The sequence below is a fragment of the Martes martes genome (genome assembly GCF_963455335.1).
Source record: "Martes martes genome assembly, chromosome: X".
In the NCBI taxonomy this organism is placed as follows: domain Eukaryota; kingdom Metazoa; phylum Chordata; class Mammalia; order Carnivora; family Mustelidae; genus Martes; species Martes martes.
This window is the reverse complement of record NC_137897.1, coordinates 46,554,241-46,575,479: the sequence shown is the minus strand read 5'-3', so window position 1 is coordinate 46,575,479 and position 21,239 is coordinate 46,554,241. Positions and strand designations below refer to the sequence as shown.

General features: G+C 38.3%; 1 pseudogene across 1 annotated transcript; it reads left to right on the top strand.

Annotated features, from left to right (window-relative positions):
* Positions 1–18,020: 18,020 nt before the first annotated feature.
* LOC308337663 (CCR4-NOT transcription complex subunit 7-like) lies at positions 18,021–18,516 on the top strand (annotated as a pseudogene). Its single transcript has one exon. The product of its transcript is annotated as a CCR4-NOT transcription complex subunit 7-like (transcript).
* The last annotated feature ends 2,723 nt before the right edge of the window (positions 18,517–21,239 follow it).

The following is a 21,239-nucleotide window of genomic DNA, read 5'->3' as shown; positions in this document are numbered from 1 at the left end:
ACACAGACCTGGAGGCTAGAAATGACTAGCAAGACATATTCAATGTTCTAAGTAGGGAAAATGTGCAGCCAGCAATACTTTATCCAGCAAGGCTGTTATTCAGTATAGAAGGAGGGATAAGCTAAAGGAATTCATGAACACTAAACCACCCTACAAGAAATACTAAAGGGGACCCTTTGACTGGAAGGAAGACCAAAAGTAACAAACACTAGAAAGTAACAGAGACAGCCAAATATATAAATGAATTAATAACAAAGTTTAAAAATATCATTGAAAATAATACAATAATAGTAGGGTACTTTAACTTCCCCCTCAGAGCAATGGGCACATCTAACCAGAACATCAAAAAGGAAACAGCTTTAAATGACACACTGGACCAGATGGACTTAACAGATATATTCAAGATATTTCACCCTAAACTAGCAAAAGACACATTCTTCTTCAGTGTACATGGAACATTCTCCAGAATAGATCACATACTAGGTTAAAAACTTGGTCTCACCAGTACGAAAAGATTAAAGTAATACCATAAATATTTTCAGTACTTGACACTATGAATCTTGAAGTCAACCACAAGAAAAAAAAAAAAAAGGAAGGACCAAAAATACATGGAAGCTAAAGAACATCCTCCTAAAGAATAAATGGGTCAATGAGAAAATTAAAGAGGAATTTTAAAAATACTTGGAAGTAAATGAAAATGAAAACATGACAGTCCAGAAACATTGAGATGCAACAAAGGTGGTCCTAATAAGGAAGTATATAGCAGCAATACAGGCCTTCCTCAAGAAGCAAGAAAAATCTCAAATACACATCCTAATATTACATGTAAAGGTGCTGGATAAAGAACACCAAATAAAGCCTAAATCCAGGAGGAGAAGGAAAATAATACAGATTATTGTAGAAATCAATGATAAGAAATCAGAAAACCCATAGAAAGAATCAAGGAAACTAGGAACTGGTTCACTGAAAGAAATAACAAGATTGATAAATCCCTAGCCTGACTTCTTAAAAAGAAAAGAGAAAGGACCCAAATAATTAAAATAATGAATGAAAAAGGAGAGATCACAACCAACACCACTAAAATACAAATATAAGAGAATATTATGAGCAATTATATGTCAATAAATTAAATAATCTGGAAGAAGTAGATAAATTCCTAGATACATATAAACTACCAAAGCTGAAACAGGAAGAAATAGAAAATCTGAACAGGCCCATAACCAACAAAGAAATTGAATCAGTAATCAAAACTACCCCCCAAAACAATAGCTCAGAACCAGATGGCTTACCAGAAGAATTCTACCAAGCACTTAAAGATGAATTAATTCCTATTTTTCTGAAACTCTTCAAAAACAATAGAAATGGAAGGAAAACTTCCAGACTAATTCAATCAAGCCAGCATTACCTGGATCCCAAAACCAGAAAAAAAAAATACTAAAAAGGAGAATTACAGACCAAAAGCCCTGATGAATACAGATGCAAAAATTCTCACCAAGATACTAGATAGTAGGAACAACAGTACATTAAAAGGATTATGCACCAGGACCAAGTGAGATTCATTCCTGGGCTGCAAGGGTGGTTCGACATTTGCAAACCAATCAGTGTGATAGAACACATCGATTAAAGAAAGGATAAGAGCCATATGATCTCAAGTGATGCAGAAAAAGCATTTGACAAAATAAGCATTCTTTCCTGATTAAAACTCTTCAAAATATATTGATAGAGGGAACATACCTCATCATCATAAAGGTCATATATGAAAGACTCACAGATAATATGATCCTCAAATGGAAAAACTGAGAGCTTTATCCTTAATATCAGGAACATGATAAGGAATCCCACTCTCACCACTATTTTTCAGTTTAATACTGGAAGTCCTAGCTTCAACAATCAGACAAAAAGAAGGAATAAAAGGCATCCAAATTGACAAATAAGTCAAACTGTCACTCTTTGCGGAGGACATGATACTGTATGGAGAAACCCAAAAGACTCCACTAAAAAATTGCTAGGATTGATGCAGGGATTCACCAAAGTAACAGGATACAAAATCAATACACAGAAGTCTGTTGCATTTCTATACAATAACAATGAAGCATCAGAAAGAAAAATGAAGGAATCTATCCCATTTACAATTGCACCAAAAATCATAAGATCCCTAGGAATAAGCTTAACCAAAGAGGCTAAAGATTTGTACTCTGAACACCGTAGAACACTTATGAAGGAAATTGAAGAAAGCACAAAGAAATGGAAAAACATCCCATGCTCATGAATTGGAAGAACGAATGTTAAAATATCTACACTCCTCAAAGTAATATACACATTCAATGCAAGCCCTACCAAACTAACACCATCACTTTTCAAAGACCTAGAATAAATAGATCTAAAATTTATATGGAAAAGAAAAGGTCATGAGTAGCCAAAGTGATTGAAAAAGAAAAAAACAAAACTGGACACATCACAATTCCAGTTGTTAAGCTGTATTACACAGCTGTAATAATCAAGTCAGTATGGTACTGGCACAAAAACAGACACAGACATAAATGGAACAGAATAGAGAACCCAGAAATGGACTTTCAACTCTTTGGTCAACTAATCTTGGACAAGGCATGAAAGAATATACCCAATGGAAAAGACAGTCTTACCATTTCAAAATGGTGTGGTGAAAACTAGAGAAAGGCACATACAGAAACAAACAAACAAACAAAACTGGATCGCTTTCACCATACACTAAATAAATTCAATATGAATGAAAGACCTAACTATGAGACAGAAATCCATCACAATGCTAGAGTAGAAAACAGTCAACAACCTCTTTGACCTTGGCTGTTGCAAACATCTTCATAAACACATGAAGAGGCAAGAGAAATAAAGGCAAAAAAAGGAAATATTGGTACTTCATCAGGATAAAAAGCTCTTGCATAGCAAAGGAAATAATCAACAAAATTAAAAGGTAATCTATAGAAAGGGAGAAGATATTCACAAAGGACATAGCAGAAAAAGGGCTACTAAAACTTTGGAAAACAGTGTGGAGATTCCTTAAGAAATTAAAAATAAAGCTTCCCTATGACTCTGCAATTGCCCTACTGGTTATTTACCCCAAAGATACAGATGTAGTGAAAAGAAGGGCCATCTGTACCCCAATGTTCATAGCAGCAATGGCCACAGTCTCCAAAGTGTGGAAAGAACCAAGATGCCCTTCAACGGACGAATGGATAAGGAAGATGTGGTCCGTATATACTATGGAGTACTACATCTCCATCAGAAAGGATGAATACCCAACTTTTGTATCAACATGGATGGGACTGGAAGAGATTATGCTGAGTGAAATAAGTCAAGCAGAGAGAGTCAATTATCTTATGGTCTCACTTATTTGTGGAGCATAATGAATAACATGGAGGACATAGGGAGAGAGGAGAAGGGAGTTGGGGAAAATTGGAGGAGGATATGAATCATGAGAGACTGTGGACTCTGAGAAATAATCTGAGGGTTTTGGAGGGGAAGGGGGTGGGAGTTTGGGTGAGCCTGGTGGTGGGTATTATAGAAGGCACGTATTGCATGGAGCACTGGGTGTGTTGCATAAACAATGAATTCTGGAACACTGAAAAGAAATTTTAAAAAATAAATTAAAATTTTAAAAAAGAAAGAGAAAGGGCTAGTATTCAAAATCTATAAAGAGCATATTGAATTCAACACGTGAAAAAAAAAATCCAGTTAAGAAATGGGCAGAAAGTATAAACAGACATTTCTCCAAAGAAAACATACAAATGACTAACAGATGCAAAAGTGCTCCATATCACTTATTTTAGGGAAATAAAAATCAAAACCATCATAAGATATCATGTCACACTGGTTGGACAGGCTAAATTTAACAAATCAGGAAACTATAGATATTGGAGTGCATTTGGACAAAGGGAACCTCTTACACTGTTGGGGATAATGCAAACTGGTGCAGTCAATGTGGGAAATATTATGGTGATCCCTCAAAAATATGAAAAGAGAACTATCTTATGACCCAGGATTTGCACTACTCAGTTTTTAGCCAAAGGATAAAAAAAATAGTGATTCAAAGAGGCATATGCACCAAAATGTTTATAGTAACAATGTCCAAAATAGTCAAAGTATGGATAAAGCCCAGATGTCCATTGACACACAAATGGAAAAACAAGATGTCATGAGGAGGGAGGCAAGATGGTGGAGGAGAAGGGAACACAGTTTCAACTGGTCCTCTGAATTTAGCTGGATATCTTTCAAACAATTTTGAACACCTACGAAATCAGCCTGAGATGTAAGAATATATATTTGGATCTCTCCAAGCAGAAGAACACTGCTTTCTGCAAGGTAAGATGTGTGGGAGATATCTGAAGGGAGATATGAGAATCTGTTGGAAGATATCAGAAGATAAACAGAAGGGGGGAAGAAGGGTCCATAAGCTGACTCCTGGAAAGTGCTATAATGCTGGAGCGCAAAATCAGAACCCTTAGAAATCTGCTCTAGTTTGAGGCATCCCACTCTGAAAGGGGCTCTGAAATGAAAAGGAAGAATACTGGGTAGGACACTGTGGTCCTGGGATACAAGGAGACACAGAGTGAAGGGGGGTCCCTGAAATGATAGAGTGCCTGAGCAATGGAGCTGGGAAGCAGGTTACGTTCAATGAGCCCAAGAAGGGATGATCAGATTGGATGGTGATAAACCACAAGACAGGCAAGTAGATAATTGCTCTTTTCCTAAGCAGCCTAAAAAGTCCATAACCTGTGCCTGACCTGGTAAAAACTTGCAGGACCGTAGTGGCCCAGAAAGGACACTAGAATGGCACCAGACATGATCCAGGAGCTTCAGGTGCATGTGAGAGCCTGAGGCTGCTCATGGTTTTAGAATCACAAAGGGCAGTGGCACTCCTGGACCCTTGGAACTACCTCTGAGATAGTTGCTGTGGTCACACACAGCAGGAGGCTGCAGATTTCTGAGGTGCAGACAGAGTGGAGATTGTTTGTCCCGGAGGACTTATTAAAGAGGACAGACTGCGATCTTTCAGCTCTGGACCAGAGGTTTGGGTGCAGCTGTTTTTGTTCTGATCCTCTGAGGAGGTGTGGAAAACCTCCAGGTAACAAAATCCACACAGAGGACCAGTTTCCATTGAGTCCATCCTTCTAGCAGGGGGTGGGGCAAATCTGCCTGAGGGCAGTTACCTAAGAAATATCATGGCAGTCCCCTCCCCATAAGACATTCTTGACAGATAGGTGGATGACAAGCCTCTGGATTCTACAAGACTGTAAAATTCTAACACCAGGGGAAAATCATCTATTGAGGTCCAGGTATACATACATACACACAAGCAATACAATGACACTAAATGTAAGTTTTAATTTCATTGCAATTTTCTAATTCAGTGTCTTCTAACACAGAGACCAAAATACATTCAGGAACAATTAGAACAGCTTTCTTTGTCCACAATGAGAGATTATATTCTCTTTTCTCCTCACCATTTTTTTTCTTTTCTTTTTTTCTTTTTTTTTTAACTTTATTCTTGTGGTTCGTTTTGGCTTTGTTTTTCAGTGGTGGCTTCCAAACATTCCAAATTTTGCTAGGGTGCATCTTGCTTGGGTTCTGGTTGATATCATGGACTCTGTTCATTCACTGAACCATGCCTCAACAGAAGGACTAGGAGGATGAACCCTCAAAAATGAAAAGAACCAGAGACAATGTCCTCTGCCACAGATAAATGGATATGGATATAAGAAAGATGTCAGAGATAGACTTCAGATTAGCAATCATAAAGTCAATAGGTAGGCTTGAAAAGAGCAATATGACAATATAAAATCTCTAAGGGCAAAAATGAGATCAATTTAGGCCAAATTTTAAAATGTTATGAATGAGAGCAGTCCAAACTGGATACTCTAACAGCTAGGGTAAATAAGGCAGGAGAGAGAATCAGTGATCTAGAAGATAAGCTGAAGGAAAGGAAAAAAAGTGAGGGAAACACAGATAGACAGCAATTAGCCCATGAGAGAAGGCTTGGAGAGATTAATAATGCCATGAAACATTCCAATGTCAGAATTATTGGAATCCCGAGGAGGTGAAGAGAGGGGTGGGGGGTGGCTAGAAAGTATATTTGAACAAATTATAGCTGAGAATTTCCATAATCTAGAGAATGAAACTAGTATTCATGTCCAAGAGGCAGATAGGACCCTTACCAAAATCAATAAAAATAGATCAACATCCCAATATATATTAGCAAAGCCTGCAAATCTTAGAGCCAAAGAAGCTATCCTGAGAGCAGCTCAGGGGAAGGGATTTTTATGCATCATCAGAAAAGTGTCAGATTAACATCAGACCTATCCACTGAGACCTGACAAGCCAGAGAGGGCTGGCAAGACATATCCAGTGTACTAAATGAGGAGAACATAGAGCCAAGAATACTTTATCCAGCAAAGCTCTCATTCAGAACAGACAGAGAGAAAAAGAGCTTCCAGGACTGGAAGAAACTGAAAGGATATGGAACCCACAATAAATATTAAGGGGGATTCTATAAAAGATGTAAGACCCCAAGGGTAATATGGACCAGAATTTAACAGAGATCATCTATAGAAACAGGGTCTTTGCAGGCAATACGATGGCACCAATTTTATATCTCTCAATAGGTATTCTCAATGTGAATGGGCTGAATGCTCCTATCAAGAGACACAGGGTGTCAGATTGGATAAAAAAGCAGGAACCATCCATATGCTGTCTACAAAAGACTCATTTTTAACCTAAAGACACTTCCAGATTGAAAGTGAGGGGATGGAGAACAATTTATCATGCCAATGAATCTCAAAAGTAAGCTACAGTACCAGTTCCCATATCAGACAAATTAGATTTTAAACCAAAGAAGAGATGTAGACAGACACTATATCATACTTAAAGAGTTTATCCAACACGATCTAACAATTGTAAATATTGCTGCCCCTACATGGGAACAGGCAATTATATAAACCAATTAATAACCAAAATAAAGAAACATATTCATAATAATACATTAATCATAGGAGACCTGAAGACTCCACTCTCAGCAATGGACAGATCATCTCAGAGATCAATGAAGAAACAAGAGCTTTGAATGACACATTAGACAAGATGGAATTCTTAGATATATAAAGAACATTCCACCCTAAAACAACAGAACACTCATTCTTCTCGAGTTCACACAGAACTTTCAATAGAATACACCACATACAGGGTCACAAATCAGGTTTCAACCAATACCAAAAGACTGAGATTATTCCCTGCGTATTTTCAGACCACAATGTTTTGAAACTAGAACCCAAACACAAGAAGAAATTTGGAGGAGCTCAAACACTTGGAGGTTAAAGAGTGTCCTGCTAAAGAATACAATTATCATATAGTTTCACTCATATGTGGAACATAAGGAATAGTGTGGAGGACCACAGGGGAAGGCAGGGAAAACGGAATAGGAAGAAATCACAAAGGGAAAAAATTCATGAAAGACTCTAGACTCTAGGAAACAAACTGAGGATCACAGAAGGGAGGGGGAGGAGGGATGGGATAGCTGGGTGATGGGTATTAAGGAAAGCACATGTGGTGATGGGCACTGGGTGTTATAATAAATTAATGAATTATTGAACACTCACTACATCAAAACTCATGATGCATTATATGTCAGATAATTGAACATAATTAAAAAAAAAGAATGACTGTATCAACCAGGAAATTAAAGAAGAACTAAAATGATTCATGCAATCCACTGGAAATGAAAACACATTGGTTCAAAACTTATGGGATACTGCAAAGTTGGTCCTAAGAGGGAAGGACATAGTCATCAAAGCCTCTCTCAAAAAAATTAGAAAAATCTCAAATGCACAAACTAACATTTCGCCTATAAGAGCTGGACAAAGAACAGCAATTGAAGCCTAAACCAAGTAGGAGAAGACAAATAATAAAGATTAGAGCAGAAATCAATGGGCTAGAAACTAGAAGAACAGGAGAACAGTTCAACAAAACCAGAATCTGTTTCTCTGAAAGAATTAGCAAGATCAACAAACCTCTGGCCAGACTTATCCAAAAGAAAAGAGAAAGGACCTAAATCAATAAAATCATGAATGAAAGGAGAGATCACAATCAATGCCAAGAAAATAGCCACGATTGTTAGAAATTATTATCAGCATCTATATGCCAACAAATTAGGCAATCTGGAAGAAATGGATGCATTCCTGGAAAATTATAAACTAGAAAGACTGATACAAGAAGAAATAGACAATCTGAACAGATCGATCGATAACAAGGAAATTTAAAAAGTAATCAAAAACATCCCGAAAAATAAAAGTCCAGGGCCAGATAGCATCCCAGGGGAATTCTGCCAAATATTTAAAGAAGAAATCATACCTATTGTACTGAAGCTGTTTCAAAAAATAGAAACAGAATGAAAACATTCAAACTCATTCTATGAAGCCAGCATTACCTTGATTCCAAAACCAACAAAGAGCCCATCAAAAAGGAGAATTACAGAACAATATCCCTGATGAACACAAATGCCAAAATACTCAACAAGATCCTAGCCAATAAGATCCAGCAGTACACTAACAGGATTATTCACCACAACCAGATGGGACTTATTCCTTGTCTGTAATGGTGGTTCAACATTCACAATCAATCAACATGATAGAGGACATTAACAGAAGAAGAGACAAGAACCATATTATCCTCTCAGTACATGCAGAAAAAAAAATTTGACAAAATACAGCATCTTTTCTTGATTAAAACTCTTCAAAGTATAGGGACAGAGGGAACAAATCTCAGCATCATAAAAACCATCTATGAAAAATGAGCAGTGAATATCATTCTCAATGGAGAAATACTGAGTGCTTTTCCTTTAAAGTGAGGAACACAACAAGGATGCCCATTCTCACCACTATTATTCAACATAGAACTAGAAGTCCTAGCCTCAGTAATCAAACAACAAAAAGAAATAAAATGCAATCAAATTGGTAAAGAAGTCAAACTCTCTATCTTCACAGTTGACATGATACTTTATGTGGACAATCCAAAAGTCTTCACCCCCCAATTGGTAGAACTCATACAGCAATTGAGCAATGTGGAAGGATACAAAATCAAACCACAGAAAACAGTTACTTTTCTAATAGACCGAATAAAAGAGAAATTAAAAAATATATACCATTTATCAAAATTAACAAGATAGAAGACAAAATGTGCTGGAAAGGATGTGGAGAAAGGGGAACCCTCTTACATTGTAGGTGGGTATGCAAGTTGGTGCAGCCACTTTGGAAAACAGTGTGGAGATTCCTTAAGAAATTAAAAATAGAGCTATCCTATGACCCTGCAATTGCACTACTGGATATTTACCCCAAAGATATAGATGTAGTGAAAAGAAGGACCATCTCCTACCCCAGTGCTCATAGCAGCAATGGCCACAATCGCCAAACTGTGGAAAGAGCCAAGATGCCCTTCAACAGATGAATGGATAAGGAAGATATGGTCCATATATACAATGGAATATTATACCTCCATCAGAAAGGATGAATACCCATCTTTTGCATCAATATGGATGGGACTGGAGGAGATTATGCTGAGTGAAATAAGTCAAGCAGAGAGAGTCAAATATCATATGGTTTCACTTACTTGTGGAGCATAAGGAGCAACACGAAGGACTTTGGAAGAAGGAAAGGAGAAGGGAGTTGGGGGAAATTGAAGGGGGAGATGATCCATAAGAGAGTGTGGACTCTGAGAAACAACTGTCGGTTTTGGAAGGGAGGTGGTTGGGAGGTTGGGTAAGCCTGGTGGTGGGTATTAAGGAGGGCACATATTGCATGGAGCATGGGGTGTGATGCATAAATGATGAATCTTGGAGAAAAAAAAAAGTATAAATAAATAAATAAATAAATAAATAAATAAATAAATAAATGTATGTTTGATAGAATTCTGGGACTCCATATGGCCCTGGACTCTTGTTTTTTGGGAGTTTGTTTGTTTGTTTAACAGAGAGAGAGAGAGAGAGAGACAGCGAGAGAAGGAACACAAGGAGGGAGAGTGGGAGAGGAAGACGCAAGCTTCCCGCCAAGCAGAGAGTCTGATGCGAGCCTGGAGCACCAGGACCCCGGGATCATGACCTGAGCTGAAGGCAGATGCTCAATGACTGACCCACCCAGGTACCCCTTTTTGGGAGGTTTTTGATTACTCTCTCAATTTCCTTGTTGGATATTGGTCTGTTCAGATTGTCTATTTCTTCCTGTTTCAGCTTTGGGAGTTTATGTTTCTAGGAAGGCATCCATTTTTTTACAGATTGCCTAGTTTGTTGGCATATAGCTGCTGATAATTTCTAACAGTTGTCTCTATTTCCTTGGCATTTGTCAAGATCTCTCCCCTTTTATTCATGATTTTATTGATTTTGGTCTTTTCTTTTGGATAAGTCTGACCCGAGGTTTACCGATTTTATTGTTTCAAGGAACCAACTTCTAGTTTTGTTGATTTGTTCTATTGTTCTAGGAGTTTCTATTTCTTTTATTTCTGCTCTGATCTTTATTATTTCTCTTCTGCTTGATTTAGACCTTATTTGCTGTTCTTTCTCCAGATCCTATAGGTGTAAGGTTAGCTTGTGTATTTAGTATTTTTCTAACTTTTTGAGAGAGGCTGGATAGCTATGTACTTTCCTCAAAGGACCACCTTTGTAGTATCCCTTAGGTTCTGAACCAATGTGTGTTTTCATTTCCATTGGTCTGCATGAATTTTTTAAGTTCCTCTTTAATTTCCTGGTTGACCCATTCATTTCTTAGCAGGATGCTTTTTATCCTCCAAGTGTTCATTTCTCCCAAATTTCTTCTTGTGATTAAGTTCCAGTTTCAAAGCACTGTGGTCTGGAAAATATGCAGGGAATCACCTCAATCTTTTGGTATCTATTGAGACCTGATCTGTGATACAGTATATGATCTATTCTGGAGAAAGTTTTATGTGCATTCGAGAAGAATGAATATTCTGTTGTTTTAGGATGGACTATTCTGTGTATGTCTACAAAGTCAATCTGGTCCAATATGTCATTCAAAGCTCTCGTTTTTTTTGCTGATTTTCTGCTGAGATGATCTATCTATTGCTGTGAGTGGAGTATTGAAGTCTCCTACTATTAATGTATTATTATCAATATGATTCTTTATTTTCATTATTAGTTGGTTTGTGTAGTTGGCTGCTCCCATGTTAGGGGCATAGATATCTATAATTATTAGATTTTCTTGTTGGATAGACCCTTTAAGTATGAAAAATGTCCCTCTACATTTCTTCTTACAGTCCTTGGCTTAAAATCTGATTTGTCTGATATGAGAATTGCTACCCCAGGTTTCTTTGAGGTCTGTTGCCATGAAAAATGGTTTTCCATCCCCTCACTTTTAATCTGGAGGTATCTTTAGGTTCAAAATGAGTCTCCTGTAGACAGCATATGGATGGTTCCTGCTTTTTTATCCAATCTGACACCCTGTGTCTGTTGATAGGAGCATTCAGCCCATTCACATTGAGAATAATTATAGAAAGATATGAATTTAGTGCTGTCATATTGCCTGTACAGACCCTGTTTCTATAGATGATCTCTGTTAAATTCTGGTCTATATTACCCTTGATGTCTTTCTTCATTTATAGAATCCCCCTTAATATTTGTTGCAGGTCCCATATTCTTTCAGCTTCTCCCAGTCCTGGAATCTCTTTACCTCTCTGTTTTGAATGAGAGCTTTCCTGGATAAAGTATTCTATGTTCTCCTCATTTAGTACACTGAATACGTCTTGCTAGCCCTCTCTGGCTTGCCAGGTCTCAGTAGATAGGTCTGATATCATTCCGATGCTCCTCCTTCTGTATGTAAGAAATATATTCCCCTTAGCTGCTCTCAGGATAGCTTTCTTGGCTTTAAGATTTGCAAGCTTCACTATTATATGTCAGGGTGTTGATCTATTTTTATCGATTTTGGGGAGGGATCCTTGCTGCCTTTGGACATGAATTTGGGAAGTTCTCAGTTATGATTTGCTCAAATATACCTTCTAGTCCTCTCTCTTACTCCACCCCTTGGAGACCCTAATAATTCTGACACTGGAATGTGTCACAGTATCATTGATCTCTCCAAGTCTATTTTCATGCGCTACTACCTGCCTATCCCTATCTTTCTCACCTTCCTTGCTTTCTATCAGCTTATCTTGTAGATCACTAATTTGTTCTCCTGCCTCATTTACCCTGGCTGTTTGAGTATCTAGTTTAGATTGCATCTCATTCATAACATTTTAAAGTTCAGCCTTATTCAATATTTTGTGCCCTTAGAGATTCTATATTATCACTAATGATTTTTTGAAGTCTAGCTATTGACTTCATGATTGCTATCCTGAAGTCTATTTCTGACATCTTGCTTATATCCATATCCATTAGTTCTGTGACACACATTTTCTCTGGTTCTTTTATTTGTTGGGAATTCCTCCTTCTAGACATTCTGTTGAGGGATGGTTAAGTGAATGGACAGAGTCCAGAATATCAACCACTACCCAAGTGAAATACACTTTAGAAAAAATCTGAAGTGGTCAAAAACTACCACAGACAAGCCAGAAAGCCAAGGTGATTCAAAACAATAAAACAGAAAGAAAAAAGTAAAGAAAGAAAAAACAAGAGGAGGGTGGGGAAAGAGATTATAATCTCTCAGCATGGGCAAAGTAGGGTGATCTTCCTGTTACTGATTTATTTTTGGTCTCTATGTTAGAAGACACTATATCCCAAAATTGCAAGGAAATCAGAATATATATATATATATATATATATATATATATGTATATATATATGTACACATATACATATATATGTGTGTGTGTATATATACATATATATGTATATGTACATATATACATATATATGTATGTGTATATATACATATATATAAAAAATCAAGATAAAATTGAATAGAGTGAGAAATGGGTTAATATGGAGCATAAATCTATAAAACATATATGTGAAAAACATAAAAGTTAAGAAGAGACTTAAAAACATATGTTGGAAAATAAGAATCTATTTGAAATGGGAACAGATTTTTTTTAAGAGAGAATTTTTTTAAGAGAATTTTTTAAGAGAGAATAAGAATAAGAGAAAATAAGAAAAGAAACTAAAAAATAATAAAATAAAAATAAAATAAAAAATAAATGTAACATTTAGCCTGAGTATAAATGAGTGTTGAGGGAACCCTTGGATCTCACTCTATTATTTTCCCCCAGCACTGGAGTTTTACAGTCCTAGGGGAAATTAGCTTATCATTCACCTGCTCTTTCAATCTGTCTTCTGGGGGAGGGGCCTTCTGCTAGGCTTCTAAGGCATCTTTGTCTGGGTGAGTTGTCCCACCTCTTATCAGGAGGATGGAGTTTATATGAGCTGGTTGGCTGCTTGGCCTTTGTTCCTTGGCATCTTTCTTCATCTCTTTAGAGGGTCAGAGCAAATATGGCCATTCAGGAATCTCCAACCCAGAGCCACAATGTCTTGGTCTCCCCCACCCAGGTCAATTAGTCTCTACTTTGGTGAGTAACAAAATCCACAGACTTGCACAATTCATGCTTGCCACACCTCTCCCAGAATAATCATAGGGATGTGTCAGCATCTCTATTCTTTGTGACTTTGCATTTGCCAATAACCATAGACTCACATGTGCAACCTCTTCCACTGCTCCTTGGTCATGCTGTGTGCTGTCCCAGTGTCCCTTCAAGGGTCACAATGCCCTGAGAGTTGTTGCCCAGGTGTGGGCATGGACTCTTTGTGTGCCAAGCCACCAAATTCTGCAGCTCCTGCCAGCTGCACTTCTCCTGGTGGGGTTAGAAGAAGCCAAGAGTGTCTCTGTACCTTGTGACTCTGCAACTGTCAGTGGCCTTGGGCTCATGCATGTATCCTCTTCCACAGGTCCCAGGTCATGCTGGGTGTTGTCCCAGAGTCCCTTCATGGGCCACATTGCCCTGAGAACTGTCCCTGCCATGGGTGCAAGCCGTTTTGTATATCCACTAGGATGTTAGATGGTCCACACCTTCTAGTCCTTTTCAGGGTGGTCAGGCAGAGGGCGGTCACCCTACCAGCTTGGCTCATGGTTTATGGTAACCAGAACTGAAAGTCCTCTCTGGGCTTCTGAACATCATCAGTCTCCCTGCTCCACTGCTTGAGCACCCTATCCATTCAGGATCACCCATTCTTTCTGACTCTACTGGAATCCTGGGACCACAATGATACACCTAGGATCCTGTCCTATTCACCTTTCTGCCCTTTTCTGAAGAGGATTCCTCTCACTAGAGCAGATTTCCAAGGATCGATTTTTTTTTTTTTTTTTGCTCCAGTGTTATATCACTTTCTGATGGCCAGCTTATGGAGGTTCCCTCTCCCCTTCACTTATCCCTAAAGACTCAAGGTTTTGCACCTCCTACCTTGCAAAAAGTAGTCATTTTTTATGCTTGTGGGGATTCAGATAAATCTTCTTACATCTCAGGTTGAATTTGTATGTGTTCAGAATGGTTTGATAGGTATTCAGCTAAATTTGAGGGACCAGATGAAACAAGGAGCCCCTACTCTGCCACCACCTTGCCCCTTAATCCCCATGTTCTAAATCTAGATAATCATACTATTACAAACTGGAGTCCAAGAGGACATTTAATGGCTAATTAGACAGAGATTAAAGTCCATCCTGCTAACAAAGCAAGCTGGATCTGCAGAGAAGCTTCTCCTATGATCTGGCATGAAGGAGGACTTATCTCTCTACTTCCCCAGATAGAGCCCCTACCAAGTCATTTGTCCCTCTGGAGGCTAGGATATATATTCCACACCCCCCCCCTCGTTGTGCAGCATGAAAAGTACTACAATTCCTCAGGTAATTACTCCATGATTTTTCATAAGAACTTTACTGATCATATTCAACTCTGTATACCACACCCTTATATTTTCTTATTTGGAGCCAATATCTCCCTATCGAAGGAGGATGGACTCTACGTTATCAAGACTGCCAACAGGCAAAATGCATATTGTGCAACTTGCCTGAGTAATTACATTATTTACCACAAAGCTACTCACATCTTTGTTTCAAAAAGACAGCCTTTTGCCTTTATCCCTGTCAAACTTAACAGGCCTTGGGGGGAATCTAAATTGCTCAATTTTCTTAATCAGGCACTTAGTGAATTTAAAAGGCCATGCAGGTTCCTAGGCCTACTCATAGCAGGTATTGTAGCAGCTGTCTCCATTTTGATGGCCACTAGTATTGCCAAAGCTGTCTTCACCCATACCATCCAAACTGCCCAATGTATTGATCAAGTTGCATATAATGTAACTCAAGAATTTTTTCTACAACAGACAATCAAAAATTGTTGGGAAGACTCCAATTGATGGAAGCAGCAATAGAATACTTGGGAGAAAACCAAGATGCCCTGGTTTTTGGTCAAAATCTTAATTGTGATTGAGCCCATAAAATCATTTGTGTAACACCTTTACACTGGAACAGCACTCAATATGAAAGGGAAATAGTTAAAAAGTATCTTCAAGGTTCCCTTTATGACAATGTAACTTTAGATATTCAAAACTTAAAGTAATAAATTTTAGCTTCTCCCACCACCATTAATGACTGGGGTATTCTCTCTGACAATCTACAATGGTTTAACCCAAAAAACTGGTTTTCCTATAGCAAATGAGGACTTATCAATCTATTTTTTTTTTACTTGTTTGTTACTTCTTCTCATAGTCTGCGAATTTGGAGTGAAAGCACTTTCCCAAGTAGGAGAAACCCAGGGACTGTGCCTGGCATAAGTACAGCAAGACCTCCTATTTACAAAGAATAGAAAAGGGGGAAATGTGGGAATTCATAATGCTAGCTAGATAAGATTTAATAAATATGTGCTTCTTTGGGTGAAAGTAATTGAAAAGAAAAGGAGGAGTATGTGGAAAACTGGGCCTCCTGGGTCTCCTTTGCAGTTTCTGGGTTGAAAATAGCTAGATCCTTGATGCAGCTCAATGTACTCATCTGGGGAATAGATGCTTAGGAAAAACATTTATCTTTGGTGGTCACATATTCTTTCCCTGCATGTGCATCATGAGCATAGCTTGTTCTAATCACAGGATACTCCCTATGTCACTGTCTGGATTATAAAAGTTTCATAATCTTTTTTGTTTTTTCATATGCCTTTGATGTATTGATAACATTCACAATAAAACTGGAGGCAGAGTGTGGCTCTGGGCCTTTCACCACTAGAGCATCTGGTCCCCATGATCTCTCCTTTCTCCTACTAAAGTGTGTGAAGTAATCTTTCCATTCACCACCTTGGTGTTTGCTGGCCAGACCCAACAACTAAAGGTAGAAAAGAGGCCACATCAAAGAAGGTAAGAAGTATGGAAACATGGTTTAGGGAAGAAACATTGCAAGTGTTGTGGAGGGGAGGGAGCCCTTGTCAGAGAGAAGGGCAAGAGAAAGAGAAGAGTGTTCAGAGAACACACAAGGAAAACATTTCCTCAAAGTCATTGGCTTGGAAAACAAGAGGGGTTGAATTTCAAAATCCAAAGAGCAGTTTGAACAGTTGAACTTGCAAACAGCAGGGCTTAAATTCTAACCTTTTAAAAGTCAGCAGACAGTTGAGTTAGAGCCTGGAGGGCACTGCACTGCTCTTGAAGAGAAGACAGGCCAACAACCTGGAATCAGAGAGCACAGAATCAGCAATCTGAAGAATGCCTGGGCATATAGTAGGGAGAAAATTCACTCTTCTTGGAGTATGACTTGAAAACAGCTTTAATGGAAATACCTCACTAGGAACAAAGGAGCTGGCTGACACCATTGCCTTCCCCCAGACCCCAGGATAAACACAGAGCCACCTGCAGGAAGTGCAAAGCCCAACTGTACCTACACTAGCTGCTTAACTTACATACACTAAGCCACACACCCTTGCACTCTGGTGGTCTACACTTTTCAGTCTAGCTTGCCTCAGTCCCAAAGCAAAGGCCTCCTGCCCCAAAAGACCAGGACAAACCCCTGATCACACCACATCAAACAACCCGAGTATTTCCAGGCCTCAGTTCTTGTGGAGCTGGTGTCAAGTTTCATTACACAGGAAGACCAGAGCCCACTTGGATAAAAGTTGCCCCATTCAGGCCAGGGAGCAAATACTACCCACAGTAGGCAAGAGTAGGTCTGCAAACTATTGGCCTGAGGGATAAAAGCCAAAACAGAACAGCAGAGTTCACAGCACACACCACAGATATTCCCTGAAGTGCCAGACCCTGGGCACTACATGACCTCTTGTTCATAAAGTCATTACATTCAAGGGCAGGAGACATAACTGAGTTTCAGTTATGAAGCCTGAGTTTCAGGGGGATTTTGTTTTAGGACATCCATTTTGCTCTAATGAATCAAATTAAAGAAAAATTCATTAAAACACACACACACACACACACACACAAGCAACAAAAGAAAACAATAGATTAAAATTCCCCAGAATTTAGGTGCCTGGTGGCTCAGTCAATTAAAGTGTCTGCCTTCTGTTCAGGTCATGATCCCAGGTTTCTGGGATTGAGTCCCATGCTGGGCTCCCTGCTCAGTGGGGAGTCTGTTTCTCCCTCTCCCTCTGCCATCCCCCCCACTCATGCTTTCTCCCTCTCAAATAATAAAATCTTTTTTAAAAACTTCCTCAGAATGTAAAAATCATGTATTTCAAAAGATCCTATCAAGAAAGAAAAAAAAAAAGAGGGAACATTTGTAAATCATGTATCTGATAAGGGATTTATACAGAAAATTTATAGAATACTTGTAACTCAATAAGAAAAAGAAAACTATAGGTGCATGAAATGACAGCACAGCAGGATGGGGCACAGCGTTGACTCCTCTTTCTCCCTTGCTGGACGTGAGGTGTCTATGAGGCACCCACTGCTGCTGTTCCTTCCACCACCGTCACCACAACTGGTTGCTATCTCTGTGGCAAGGAGGAGGAATACAAGTTCAGTGACACAAGTACAAAAATGCAGTGTAGACTAACCAAATATAATTTAGCTAGGACTGACATTTATGAATGAGCAAGAAGACTATCCTCCGGGAACTTCAACTTTGCAGTTTAATTTTAAATTTAATTTGACAGAGGACATGTATGCCCAGAACTCTATAGAGCTACTAACATCATCTGGCATCCAGTTTAAAAAACCTGAGGAGGAAGGAATTGAGACCCAGTACTTTGCAGAACTTCTTATGACCTCAGGAGTGATCCTCTGCAAAGAGGGCAAATGATTATTTCACAGTGATTATGACTTTGGCTATTTAATCAAAATCCTGACAAACTCTAACTTGCCTGAAGAAGAACATGACTTCTTTGAGATCCTTTGATTATTTTTCCTGTCATTTAGATGTGAATTACTTCATGAAGTGCTACAAAAATCTCAAAGCTGGTTTACAAGAAGTTGCTGAACAGTTAGAGCTGGAACCGATAGGACCACAACATCAAGCAGGATCTGATTCATTGCTCACAAGAATGGCTTTTTTCAACATGAGAGAAGTATGAAAACATCGGTGCCTTTTTCTCAGTTGGTTATTAGGTTGAGAACATTAAAAATCTTATGATAAAAAAGAAGAAAAATATAACTAAAAATGAGCAAATTAACTGAATACACATTTCTCCAAAGAAGAAATACAAATAATTATTAAGTGCAAGAAGACACTCAACATCATTACTCATTGCATTAGGGAAATGCAAATTAAAACCCCAATGAGACACTACTTTATACCTACAAGGATGGCTATAATAAAAATGCTAAATAATAACAAGTGTTAGTGAAGATGTAGAGACACTGGAACCCTCACACCCTCCTGATGGGAATGAAAAACAGTTCAGCCTCTTTGGAAAACAGCCTGGCATTTCCTTAAAATGTTAAGCAGTAGGTTACTATATGACTTTCCTAAGTGTTTACTCAAGAGAAATGAAAACATTGTGTCTATATAAATACTTGTATATGAATGTTTTTAGTGATGCTATTCCCAATAGCCAAATAGTAGAAACAACACAAGTGTCCATCCGTTGTTGAATAAAAAAAATAATGGATGGATGTTTCTTTAGAAATAAAATTAAGTAGTAATACATGCTATAAAATGGATGAACCTTGAAAAATATTTTGCTAAGTGAAAGAAGCCAGACACAAAATACCACATATTTTATGATTCATCTATATAAAATGATTAGAATAAGTGAATCTATAGACACAGAAAGTAGATTTGTGGTTGTCTATTGCTTTGAGCTCTGCTGAGAAATGGTCAGTGACTGCAAATAGGTGCAAAGTTTCTTTCTGGGGTAATGGAAATTTTCTCAAACCAAGTGTGGTTATGGTTGCCCAATGCTTTAAATACTAAAGCCACTGAATTACACAATTTTGAAAGGTGAGTTTTGTAGTATATGCATTGTATCTCAATGAAGTTGTCATAAGAATCAATGAAATCAATGCTCCTTACAACAAAGGAAATAAAAAAAATGTATTATTATCTCAACAAATGGAGGGAAAGCATTTGAAAAAATTCAACATATATTTGCAATAAAAACTTTCAGCAAACAACAAATAGAAAGGAACTTCCTTAGCATGGTAAAAGACATCCGTAAATAATCTATAACTGACATTGTACTTAATCATGAAAGACTGAATATTTAAAAATAGTAAGAATGACCTCTCTCACCTCCACATTTCAGCATCATACTGGAAGTCCGAGCCAGGTTAATGGGAGGGGGGGAAAAGAAAAGAAAAAAATCTAAAGTGCAGAGAAAGAGAGAGGGGAAAAAAGTTGGGATAAGAAAAAAAGACAATAGAAAGCCAAAGTTAGTGGTATCACAATTCCAGACTTCAAGCTCTATTAAAAAGCTGTAATCATCAAGATAGTATGGTACTGGCACAAAAACAGACACATAGATCAATGGAACATAATAGAGAGCCCAGAAATGTTCCCTCAACTCTATGGTTAACTAATCTTCACCAAAGCAGGAAATAATGTCCAATGGAATAAAGACAGTCTCTTCAACAAATGGTGTTGGGAAAATTGGACAGCCACATGCAAAAGAATGAAGCTGGACCATTTCCTTATGCCACACACAAAAATAGACTTGAAATGGATGAAAGACCTCAATGTGAGACAGGAATCCATCAAGATGCTTAAAAAGAACACAGGCAGCAACCTCTTTGACCTCAGCTGCAGCAACTTCTCCCTAGAAACATCGCCAAAGTCAAGGGAAGCAAGGACAAAAATGAGTCATTGGGGCTTCAACAAGATCAAAAGCTCTTCACAGGAAAGGAAATGGTCAATAAAACCAAAAGACAACTGACAGAATGGGAGAAGATATCCACAAATGACATATCAGATAAAGGGCTAGCATCCAAAATCTATAAAGAACTTATCAAACTCAACACCCAAAGAACAAATAATCCAATCAAGAAATGGGCAGAAGAGGGGTGCCTGGGTGGCTCAGTGTGTTAAAGCCTCTGCCTTCAGCTCAGGTCATGATCCCAGGGTCCTGGGATCAAGCCCCACATTGGGCTCTCTGCTCCGTGGGGAGCCTGCTTCCTCCTATCTGCCTTGCCTCTCTGCCTACTTGTGATCTCTGTCTGTCAAATGAATAAATAGAATCTTAAAAAAAAAAAAAAAAGAAATGGGCAGAAGACATGAAGAGATGTTTCTGCAAAGCAGACATCCATATGGCCAACACACATGAAAAAGGGCTCAACATCACTCAGCATCAGGGAAATACAAATCAACATCACAATGAGATACCACCTCATACCAGTCAGAATGGCTAAAATTAACAAGTTAGGAAATGACAGGTGTTGGCGAGTACGCAGAGAAAGGGGAAGCCTCCTACACTGTTGGTGGGAATGCAAGCTGGCGCAGCCACTCTAGAAAACCATAAGTAGTTTCTTCAAAAAGTTAAAATGAGAGCTACCCTAGGACCCAGCATTTGCACTACTGGGTATTTATCCCAAAGATACAAGTGTAATGATCAGAAGGGGCACGTGCACCCCAATGTTTATAGCAGCAATGTCCACAATAACCAAACTATAGAAAGAGCCTAGATGTCCCTCAACTGATAAGTGGATAAAGAAGATGTGATATATCTATGTCTATATAGATATAGCTATATATAATGGAACATTATGCAGCCAACAAAAATTGAAATCTTGCCATTTGCAACAATGTAGATAGAACTAGAGGGTACTATGCTGAGCGAAATAAGTCAGTCAGAGAAAGACA